This window comes from Hibiscus syriacus, unplaced genomic scaffold (genome assembly GCF_006381635.1).
Source record: "Hibiscus syriacus cultivar Baekdansim isolate YM2019G1 unplaced genomic scaffold, ASM638163v2 tig00110345_pilon, whole genome shotgun sequence".
Lineage (NCBI taxonomy): Eukaryota > Viridiplantae > Streptophyta > Magnoliopsida > Malvales > Malvaceae > Hibiscus > Hibiscus syriacus.
In genome coordinates, this window is record NW_024062696.1 from 106042 (window position 1) to 117551 (window position 11510).

The window sequence follows — 11510 nt, forward strand, 5'->3', positions numbered from 1 at the left end:
TTTACAATACCTACATCATCATTCATACAATAATCCTTCTTCAGAAGGGAATTATCATAAAAAACATGTATAGACTCTTCTAAAACTAAAGTTCTTTTATTAAATACCTGAAAAGCTTTAGAATTTAGGGAATAACCCAGAAAAAATTCCTTAATCACTTTTAGCATCAAATTTGCCAAGATTTTCTTTATCGTTGTTTAAAAGAAAACATTTACATCCAAAAGGATGAAAATAGCTAATGTTAGTCTTTTTATTTTTGAAAAGTCCATATGAAGTTTTCTTCAAAATTGGCCTAATCATTATACGGTTTATAACATAACAAGCGGTATTTGTCGCTTCCGCCCAATAATATTTTGGCAAATTGTTTTCACAAATCATAGTTCTAACCATTTCTTCTAAAGTTCGATTTTTCCTCTCAACAACTCCATTTTGTTGAGGGGTTCTAGGTGCTGAAAAATCATGTCTAATACCATTAGAATTACAAAAATCAGTAAATCCAAGATTTTCAAATTCAGTACCATGATCACTCCTAACACTAGTTATGGAGTAACCTTTTTCATTTTGAATTACTTTTGAAAACATGATGAATTTTTCTAATGCTTCATCTTTAGTACTTAAAAATAGAACCCAAGTATATCTAGAATAGTCATATACCAATACAAAGCAATATTGTTTTCCACCCAAGCTAACAGTCCTAATTGGCCCAAAAAGATCTACATGGATCAATTGTAATACTCTACTAGTTGATACATCATTAATGGACTTAAAGTAAGCTCTTTGATGTTTTCCTTAAGCACAAGCATCACAGATTTTATCTTTATCAAATTTTAGCTTTGGTAACCCTCTTACTAAATCTCCTTGAATTAGTCATTGTAAAAAACTCATGCTAGTATGTCCTAGTCTCCTATGCCATAACCAACTATCATGCTCATCCTTAGCAACTAGCCATAAATTAGTCATATTTATGGAATCTAAATGCACCATGTAAATGTTTCCTATTCTATGACCAACAAGCATAATCTGATTAGATGCAATGTCAATAACTTTACAACCATTTGTTTCAAATAAGAAATTGTATCCTTTATCGCAAAATTGACTAATACTCAATATATTATGCTTTAACCCATTCACATATAAAACGTCTTTAATTTGTATGGAAGAGGTATTACCTATAGTACCTATACCTTCTATGTGACCTTTTGAATTATCACCAGAAGTGACTTCTCCTCCATTTTTGTCATTAATCTCTATGAACCAACTCTTGTCTCCTGTCATGTGTCTTGAGCATCCACTATCAAGGTACCCTGAGTTTGAATTTGTTTCCCGTGCCTTGTAGCAATGATGTTTTCCTACAAACATTGATTAATTTTTTATTTTTGGTATCCAATTTCTTTTGGGTCCATATTCATTAGTCTCCAAAATTCTAGTCCCCTTGGGTATCCACTTGTGTAGGATATCCTTATCTTTAGTAGGAATGAGTTCTTTAGGAACCCATATACTTCTAACGATTTTTCCATTAGAGGTGCTTGGGGACCTCTATGATTGTAGTTTTTAAAACTTTTTCTAACAAAGTTGGATTTTGAACTTTCTTCATTTTCAAAATGTTTTATTCCAACTTTATCAAAAGAAGCTTTAAGATCATCAATTTCTTTTTGATGATCGTCATGAACTCTTGAAAGTAAGTTATGCAAATCAGTATTTTTCTTTTCAAAATCTTCGATTTTGATTTGCAATTCTTTGATCTTACTTTCAAGATCAATGTTGGTCTTGGATATAAGATTATTTTTGTTTTTCAATTTTGAAATATCATTTTTGTATTTTAAAAATAATTTCTCATAATCCGAAGCCAACCCAGTATATTCCTCTAACAGCTCGTCAAAATAATAATCTTCGAAATTAAATGAGCTAGAGGTTACCTGAGAGCTTTCCCCGATGGCCATCAAGAACAAGTTTGCTACTTCTTGTTCCTCTTCATCGGAACCTTCATCATCGCTCTATGTAGCCACGTGAGCCTTGTTCTTTTTTCTTCGAATGACCATGCTTCTTCAATTGTGGACAATCGTATTTAACATGACCCGTCTTTTTGTACTCGTAGCAAATAATAGGGTCTTTCTCATTCTGTTCCTTTTTAAAGCCTTCATTTCGTTTGAATTTTCTTCCTCGGTTGGGATTCATCAATTTTCTAAACCGTTTGGCAAATAATGTCATTTCCTTGTCATCGTCATCTTTATCCGAATCACTCTCATCTTTTGTGGATTTGAGAGCAACTCACACGTTCTTCTTTTTCTCATTCTCCTTCTTTGTCTCGTCAATCTTCTCGAGGTCTACCTCCTCTTGAAGCATCATTTCATGAGTTAGGATATAACCAATTAACTCTTCGAGAGTTAAAGACTTTAAGTTTTTAGCCTTGATGATTACTGTTTTCTTTGATTACCAAGCTTTTGGAAGAGAGTAAACTAACTTTCTCATAAGCTTCTCGTTTGGAATGATCTCTCCATATGATTTGAGACCATTGAAAATTGTGGAAGATCTATCCATCATATCTTTGATATCTTCATCCGGTTTCATCCTGAAATTTTCATAGCTATGAGTTAGAAGACTAATTTTAGATTCTTTTACCTCGTTTGTGCCTTCATGAGTGACTTATAGTTTATCCCATATGTCCTTGGCGGTTGTACAAGATGAAACTCTTCTGTATTGATCAGGTCCAAGAGCACAAAAAATAATATGGATAGCATTTGAGTTGAGCTAGAATATTCTTGTCTCTACTTCACTCCACAATCTTGAATGAGTGGAAAGAATGAAGTATCCATCTTCTATAATATTCCATGCTCCCATATCACTTGCTTGAATGAAATACCTCATTATATTATTCCAATAAAAATAATTAGCTCCATTAAAGAAAGAAGGCTTGTTGACAGGCATTGAATCAAGACCAAGGTTGAAGTTTGAAGTGGATGCCATTGATGACTTGAATATCAATATAACTCTTCCCGACTCGACTCAAAAGGTGATTAAACCTTCAAATGAGCGAGGCTCTGATACTAATTATTGAGTTAATCGATTGACGAAATAGCCAAGAGGGGGTGAATTGGCAATAAAAATTTTGGTGGAAGCTTTTGCAGAAAATAGAAAATAATTGCACAACAATTTAGAGTGGTTTGACATTCTCAACCAAAGTCTACGTCCACTACCTTAGCTATCCACACTAAGGATTTTCCAACAAATTCACTAACATGTTCTTTCTTTCGAGGACAAAGAGTAACCTTACAACTCCCTCAAGAATTATACCCCAAATTCTTGAGAACACTCTCTCTCCCAAATAGAAATACACAAATTTGCAAACTTACAGAAAAACCTCACAAGGTAAGATGTTTGCATAATTCTAGAACAAAGAAAGAACACTAGAAAATGAATACAATTGAGCTCAATAAGTGTTCTTGAAAGAAAAATGATTATTGAATGAAAATTTGGCTTGAAATGCTCAAACTTGAGGTTTGATGATTTCTATTTGATTATCTAGCTTCTCTTCTTAATTGTTGTTGAGCAATAACTCCTAAGCTTGTTTAAATACACCTTGAATCACTTCTGAATGTTGGGGATCATTGGTGAAGTCAATAGAGTTGTTATTATGTGAAATCAATTAAATAAAATAGTTGGGAGCGTGTGTGCATCGATGCATAGTCAAGGTGCATCGGTACACTATGTCTAAAATTCAAATATTTCGACCGTTATAAGACTTAGTGCATCGGTACACTAATTACATTCGATGTTTCAAAAGAGCCAGGAGTGCATCGATGCATGGCTTGTGCATCGGTACACAAAATGCATTCAAAATGGGTGTGCATCGATGCATCATGGAGTGCATCGGTACATCCCTTCATAAAATTGATTTTTTTCTCGATTTTGGTTCGAAATACTTTTTAAAATTATTTCAAAAATATTTTAAGTTTCAAACACAATTGTACACATTAAGAAGAATTGAAATTGATCTTTGAAAAACTTGGAGTAATATTTTGATATTCGAATAATTGAATCGAATATACTTTAAAAATGATTGTGAAATATTAAAATTTAATAACCCTTAATTTGTTATATAGAAACATCAAAATGTTTTCAACAGATTGTAACACTTCGATCAAGTGATATTTTTCCAGGCCCGTTCTGCAAATACGGTTCTTGAAAAACATTCGCATAAAGGAGTAAAAATTAATAGGTAAAAATAATTACATATTTAAACATGTAAAGTAAATACAATAATAAAAATATAAATTGAAACATATACATAAATATACATATAATAAAACACAAAGGAATAAAAATTTTCATGCAAAGGAGTTTATAATAATTTCATAATTTATACATACATACATGAAATTATAATGATCGATAAAAACAAAGTTACAAATCTATATCAAAATGCACATTTACAAAAATGATATACTAAAATACTAAAAAAGTATCTAATCATACCTAGTAAATAAGGACTAAATCACAAGAACATCAACTTTACAGGTACAATAATAAATATATAACAGTTCCTAGCTAATATACAAATATCACATAATATGAGTACTAAATGTGAAATAAGACCCAAAGCAGCATGCATGACCAAAATAAAAAGATATAAAATATCATACCACCAATAATATTTTAAACAAAAACACAATAATAATAAATAAATAAGGATTAGAATGAACTATACAACATATGCATTACTTAAATATAAATATACTAAAACATTATGACCAAACTCGAATAAAACCATAAAAGATTTAAAAAACAAACCAGGACGAAATTATAACATAAATCTGATTAGAAACTCATATTAAAAGGAGATTAAAGTTGTATTAATGATCATAATATTAAGTTACAAGATTCAGAGGACATCTCTGGTAAATAACCCAAGCGTGAAAATGCTTTATGGGTCCATTTCTAAACGGCGTCATTTTGCACGTGCCATATAAGCATGAAATCAAACCAAAATTAACATTCAACCCTCATTTACTTCACAACTTCATTTGAAAGAGAGAGAGTCCGAAAGAAACATCCCAGAGCTTCAATTGGAGCTCAATAATTCCCAGAAATCGGCGAGCGTCCGTCGTGCCGGCCGTTGCTGTCCGGCGGTAACCGTCGTTCATCGGCGACAGAAAAGAGAGAAGATGGTACCATTTGGAGTGTTCTCTGGCCCTGGGTACGAATCTGAGCTTCATTTGGCCTGAAAGAGACTCCAACGGCATAGATCTACAAAGGAACCCCTCGGTTCCTTCGACTCCTGCGACCCTTGGAGTTCCCGCGAGCGGTCTAGGGGTAAGTCTCTTCTTTTTTATCTTCTTTCTTTGTTTTATTTCCTTGAATTCGTTTCTCGTCCCTATGTTTTTTCTCTCATTTTCTCTTTCGAAAAAATCTCTACATTCTCTTTTTTTTTCTTTGAACCCCTAATATTTTTCTTCTTTCATTTTCTTTTCATTGTTCTCTGTCTTTTATTTGTGGTTGCTTCTCGATGATAATGATGAGTTCTCTCTGGGTAGGGGCATGTTCTTCACTGATCTTGGTAGGTAATCCCTGATTTTTTAGGATTATAGTATGGTTTTTCTGACTTGTTGATTTTTTTGACTTGATAGAATTGTTACCTCACTGTTTGGCCAGATTTGGTGACAACGGCAACGTGGGAGTTCTCAGTAGCGGCTACAAGGCGAGGAAGGTGTGTGTATTATATGCGTCGATGATGGACGATTCCACTTCAGCATTGATGGCGGCGGCGACGGTTGTAGAGATTTATGGTTTAAAACCCTAACTGGCTGAGTCAGTATAAGAAATGGGTCAGGATCCTGGGTCTGACCTTGTAATTGGGTTTAAACGTTGGGCTCCACTCTTGGACTGAAACCGGGTCTAAGTATTATTTTAGTGGGCTGTTGGGTTGGATTATAATGGTGGACTGCATTTTTTTGGGCTTCAAGTGGCCTACAAAAATGTAATTAGATAAATAATAATAATAATTTAGACACCCATTTTCTTAAGATAGAACTAGCAAGAGTTCCTCTCCTATGAGGACTCTTCCACCACCATATCTTTTAAAGCAACAACCACACCAACAAACGTGCAACAACCGAGAAATGAGTCTAGTCGCATTAGGATTCTATTATTAATAAAATTCTAAAAATAATTATTTTTTCACTATAAATACATGTAATCCTCCCCATTTGTAACAAACGATTTACATAAAAAAAATACAGAGGAAAACACAGAAAATACAAAGGCAAAGTTATTGTAAACGAATCGAAAATGAAATAAAATGTAGCATCTTTTTTACTTTTGATTTGGTCCCTTATATTTACTATTTAATTATTATTATTATTTTATTTAACTTTATTTATACGCACATTTCCCTTGTTACTCATTTTATTTAATTGTTTTGTTATTATTTTTTTTATGTAATATTTTTTTACATTTTATGCATTTTCTTTTTTACTTTAGTATATATATTTTTTATATTATACATATATATATGTTAATTTTCATTATCTTTTTTATTAAATTATATATATATTTACTATTTTTTATGTTTTTATTTATTTTATATATACATATTATCATTTCGTTTATCTTATATCTATTTTATTTATTTAATTTAATTTTATATTTTCCCCTCTTGCATTTATTTATTTACTATGTATATATTATTTTCACCATTATTTTCTAGTATTTTATTTATTTCATTTGCTTTTATGGACTTTATTTGTTTATTTTTATGTCTTTTGTTTTATTTATTTATTTATTTATTTCATTTATTTATTTTTATTTAATTTACTTGTTATCGTTAATTTATTATTATTCTTTCCTTTGTCTTTCTTTTATTCGTTTTATTGTATCTTCTCCATTTCATCAGTTTTCTATTTTGTTAGTTTTTATTACCTTTTTTCTAACACGTTTATTGACTTTTCTAAGAGTATGTTTTCAAATCAACCAATTGTAAGTAATTTTGAATCAGGTCTGTTAAATTTTAATTTAAATTTTGAATTTTCGCAACTAAAACAACCTGCAAATTAATTGGTACCGAAAGGGCGGTTCAAGGGTGCTAATCCTTCCTTGACTGTAACCGACTCCCGAACCCGACACATTTCTGGTAAAAACGCATATCAGGTAAGATGGTGTCTGACCCACCTAAATTTGTTTTAAAGTGGTCGGTGGCGACTCCCAACCCAATTATTTCAAGTCGAAGCCTAATTCGGGGCCCAATCGAAAGACGGTTACTACAGCTTGGCGACTCCGCTGGGGACAGGTAAGTGAGTCAGACCGAAATTAATTTCTGGTTGTCTTTTTTAGCGAAAATTACAAGTTTAAATTTTAATTTATTTATTGGATTCTAATTGTTTATCTTTGATTATTTTTCAAATAAATAGTTGTACTGAGGTTTTTTAATGATTTCAGATTTTTCAAAATTTTCATCTCAGGTTCTATACCTGAGCTCCGAACCCTTTTAAGTGGGAGCGAAAGCGACGCCTTCATGGGAATTTATTCTTCGTATGGGCCTAGCAAGTAACCTTCGAGATTCATATACCTTATGCCTTCGTGTGAATTTATTCTCCGTATGGGCATAAGGGAATGTTTCCTCTCAAGTTTAACTTAGTCCACATGAGCTTGTAATGGGCTTAGGACTAAGGGTCTGGTAAACCCAAGGGGGCACCGGCAAGGAGAACTCGGGTACCATTTTTTAGAACCTAAACCGAGAGGCTATGGAGAATTAGAGCCTACCCCAAAACCTCATTCCAAACCCTAGGTTGTTTTGTTTCATGCTTTACTTTCCGTTCAAAGCATGTGAATTAGAAACTTATGCGGTTAGGACTTGTTCAAAATCAACTTATGGGATAGAGATCATGTCCGTGTAGGAATAATAAGCATGTAGGGTAGATATCATATAGGGTAGGACTTTTATTTTCATGATTGTTTTGATTATTATCTTTACCTTACTAACTCTTTTCATTTTTTCTCTTTTTATTTTTATTTCAATCATATGTATCATTTAAAAGAGGTGTTGATCCACCAAAAAACGTGTTCGTTAACCATAAATAATTTGCATTAATGGAAAAATGGGTTGTAATACAAGAGATAAGAATGTAAGGGTTCGACTATGGTCAGAAAAGACTCAGAAAAAAAGGAGGACAATCTGCAAGGCAACTATGTGTCACATTTGATCAAGAAGACGTGGTGCCCATAATCAAGTACATCAAAAGTTAACTTTTCAAAAATGGGTTGACAAAGGTGGTAGGGGAAAGACGAGAAAAAGATTACTAACCTCGAGAATCCATTCAAAGACAACAAGAACAAGATAGCAAGTCTTCTTAATAAATTCAAGAAACAAGCAAATGAACTCCGGATAATCCCTTTGATGGAGGATTCCAATGGAGTTTCTGATTAAGCAAAGGATGAAAGCCAAAGATTCAGTCATTCGATACTTTTGGGAACCAGTATAAAAAAAAACTCAACATTTTCACGGTTCATCCAGAGAGGTCGGAGCGGTTCGACAGATTATTCAACCGGCGAAAGACGAAGACAAATGACTAGTCAACATGTTCTGGGTCTAGAGGATTTAGTCTGGATGTACCTTTAAATATGTTTATTACCTCTTAAAATATAAAACACTTTTGTCCCAATAAAGATTATTTATAATAACAGACATGTTTTTGGATCAATGCCAGGAACATTTCATGCATTTTTGCATTTTGAATCTACATTTCATTTTTAAGCATTTTCATAAACATGAAATTTCTTCATGGAGGATTGAATGAAGTGGTATTAACCACATAACACCACATAGAAGAAAGATTTTAACAATTAAAGAAAAAACTGAAATCAGTACAGTGGGAGCTTGATCAGTTGATTGTAGGACTAAGCCTGCCAGGATGATATGAGAAAAGAGTCCCCATCTCCTAAGGGCTACGATGTTGAAGTTGTTTGCAGTTACCACATAGGAACCCCCAAACAATCCTCTGAGAACTGTAAGGCACTGAAGCGCAAGATCCAAAACTTGATGGCTTCACGAGCATGGACAGCCAAAGAAGGGGGCATTGCATATGCCATTTGCACTTAGAGGATTGTTTTGTTTGAACACGTCTTTGATCTTTTATTTTTGTTTAATCTTTTAAACGATTGAATTTATGCTACTTTCTAAGGTGGAGCAATTGAACAAATTTTAATCTTTAGTTCTTCAAATATTAAATGAATTAAGGATTCTTTTAATTCTTCAAGAATTATAGATTTTTAACATATGGCAATATTATACCGTTCTTATCCTGACTCAAACCCCAAAATAAAATACCTTGATTCTTTACCCAAAATAACTCATGGTCATTACCAAAAAGACCAAATTTTGACACTACCTCCCTTTGAATTTTTTTACAATGCCTTTATCTTTTTGATACACCCATACCTTTCTTTGAGTCAATAAAGTCACACCATTGTCTTTTTAGACTCAAAATTGACATTTTTATACCATTAAAACCCAAGGCATTGAGTTGTTCATTTGAACATGAGCATTCTTCTAAGACACAACTTGGGGCATCTCGCAGGGAGCCTGAACATTGAGACATGTTGGAGGTAAGAAGAAGAAAGAAGAATCCACTCGAAATAATTCTACCATGCATTAATTACACTGTTTTCATGTGAATAAAAATAATCCTTAAAATCTATCTCCCTGGGGATACCTCTTCTGTGAAAGCTTCTATGTATGAAATGATGAACGTCTTTCTTTCTTTACCCCTTCACAACAGGAGAAAATATATATCTCTTGTGTCCCCTTTTGAGCCTATAGTATTTTTCTTCTGATTCAACCCTAACCAAGGATCACCCTCCACACTGGGGGCAAGGTGGAGAAAATCTGCTCGCATGAGTGAAGACATTGATTCAGATGAGGTACCGAAAGGTGAACCAAATGCCAAGTGCAAAGATTCAATCAGAACAAAAAGAAAAAAGAGAAAAAAGCAAAGAGAAAATAAAAAGAGAAAAAAACAAAGGAAAATTGAAGAAAAAAGAAGACAGATGCATATACAAAGATTTTCTCGATTCAAATGACGCATCGAGATTCAAACTATGAGATTGATCAAGCATAATCATTTCTGAATCACTGAACCACTTTACTCGAAGATCATAGAGCATCAAATGAGATTGATCAAGCACAATCATTTCTGAATTACTGAATCACTCCACTCGAAGATCATGGAGGATCAAGAGAGAGACACATACGAGCAGATTCAAATTGAGCAAGATATGATCGAAGACATCAGAATGAATTGATCCTTGGTTCAATCACCCTCAAACACTTGTTTGGGCCTTTTATCCGTTTCTTTCATATCCATAAACCATGACCTACGTTACGTTCCTTAAAAGTCCATTATAATCATACATGGATTTCTAAACAGAATAGACTATCTTCAGATTTCATCTTGCCCATCAGGATTAATCTTTATTTGCAAAAAATAGTGTAATTAATGTATGATAGAAAAAAAATAAAAAGGGGTTCAAGACATAAATTACGAATGATGTCTTGAAACCAAAAGAGGATTCTAGTTGAAAACCTAAAAAGGTGACTCGAATACAAAAATTGGGTAGCTGAGGCAATCGCACGAATTCCTTGATAAGGCATCGCACAATCCGAGCTTGACCATTAAAGCTGGGAATCGGAGAAACCTTCCAATAGAGGAGCATGCAAGATACCCCATCAAACCTTTGAGCATCAAATAAACAAAAATGCCAAACCTTTGACCAAACACAATAACCTGAGACATTTTTATCCTTTCATTTCTTAACCATTTCCCAAAAATAGATTTGATCTTGGCACGTGTCAAACGACTATAATTTATTGAAGGATTAACAATGTAATTAATTCTTTGATATCCAATGAACTCTAGTTTTATGATTTGTTTCAATTGTAAAACCGTGAAAGGGGCAATATTTTCAAAACTTTTGGTTAAACATTTTTCGAAACTCTTTTTTGATATTTTTAGAACTTTGAAAATAAAAAAGAAAGAAAAACATTTTTTTTCAAAACAAGACAATCTCTTTAGAGTGGATCTTGTTAAATGACATGTGGCTCTCAAACACAAAACTCATGCTTAGAATCAATGTTGAAGCAAGAAATCAGGAACAATGAGGGCATCTTTGAAGATTCAACATCAAATGCTAGGGCATTTTTTAGATTTAACATCAAATGTTGAGGTATTTTTTGAGATTCAACATCGAATATTGGGGCATCTTTGGGAATTCAATATCCTGATGTGTGAATTATCAGATCTTCCGAAGGTCTTTCCTCCACGTGCAGGAAATAACAGACAAAAAAATGAGATTCTATCCGATGAATAAAACAAGAACTAATTCATTATGCTTGCTTTTTAGAGCATAAACTTTGAAAACGTTTCCCTTGAAACAAAAAATATTTGAATCAGTTCCCCTTGAAACAAGTTTTGAGACAGTTTCCCTTGAAACTTCAATCTTTGAATACAATTTATATTGAA